This window comes from Monopterus albus, unplaced genomic scaffold (genome assembly GCF_001952655.1).
Source record: "Monopterus albus unplaced genomic scaffold, M_albus_1.0 scaffold51.1, whole genome shotgun sequence".
Taxonomy (NCBI): domain Eukaryota; kingdom Metazoa; phylum Chordata; class Actinopteri; order Synbranchiformes; family Synbranchidae; genus Monopterus; species Monopterus albus.
Window position 1 is genome coordinate 4,309,821 of NW_018127931.1, and position 1,039 is coordinate 4,310,859.

The 1,039-nt window shown below is 49.4% G+C and overlaps 1 protein-coding gene across 1 annotated transcript in view; it reads left to right on the forward strand.

Moving 5' to 3' along the window:
* The window catches only part of scaf11 (SR-related CTD-associated factor 11), a 28,512-nt gene that overhangs the window by 1,116 nt on the left and 26,357 nt on the right, over positions 1-1,039 (forward strand). The window lies entirely within an intron of this gene.

The following is a 1,039-nucleotide window of genomic DNA, read 5'->3' on the forward strand; positions in this document are numbered from 1 at the left end:
ATTCACACTCAACATTATCAGCAGCTTTATGCCAATGTGGACCGGGAGTCTGATGTGACTAGTGTAATGCCGTGTGATGGACATGTCGAAAGAAGTGACATCCTTCCTTCAGGATCAGGACTGTCCAGCCTTCAGTTAAATGCTCAGGGTGGGTTCCATCCATTAGTAGCTGGTTCATTTGTCCTGCCCGGCGCTCATGGAGTGAAGTTAGCTTCTTTAACCAGCATGTGTGGATCATGTCAGGGCCTGGTGCTGTCCAGCTCTTCATACTTGAGACCCTCTCTTGAATGTGATGATTACTGGGTCTTATTCAGGGAGGTTGCTGTGGTCTGCTCTCAGGTCCACCAGCCACTGGGCATTGTTGGTGTGTGATGTCTCCTTCTCCCATATGCTTGTTCAGCCTCCAGCCTTGGTGGGTCTGCTCTCATGCTATTACCCTGCCACTGAGAGTACACCTTGGATGGCTCAGTGGAGAACATTCGGTTTATTCTCCTGGCTTCAACATCTCTGGTGTACCTCTTCAGCTGGGTGGCCAGGGCTGTGAGCCTTTGCTTGGCAGTCTCTAAGGCCTCAGGTATGGACAGTGTGTTGTACTTAGTAGGTACCTCTTTCTTCATCACACTTTTCTGCAGTTCCGATAGCTGGCTAACTTCTCTCCTTGCTGCCTTGATCCTTGTCTCCAGTCTCCTTCTCCATGGAGGATACTGCTCCTTATGGTCTTTGTTGAACTAACTGTATAGCCAAGCATCTCAAGGATCACGGTTGCTGTGGTGTATATCAGCTTGTTGGTCTCAGTGATGGTTGTAGTAGGGATTGTTCTTAGTGCTGCATTCACATCCTCTAGTAAACTTTCAGAAGGCACTTCACTGAGTCTTGGTAACCGGCGATGGAAGTTCCAGGTGTCCATCTTGCTCATGATTTTCAATCTCAGGTCAGCTGCTCTTGAATCAAGCTCATCTGGGCCTGTTATTGGGGCTTGGTACCCAGTCTCCGATTGTGGCGGTGATGATGTTGATATCTCCCCCCTGACCTGGCGTCC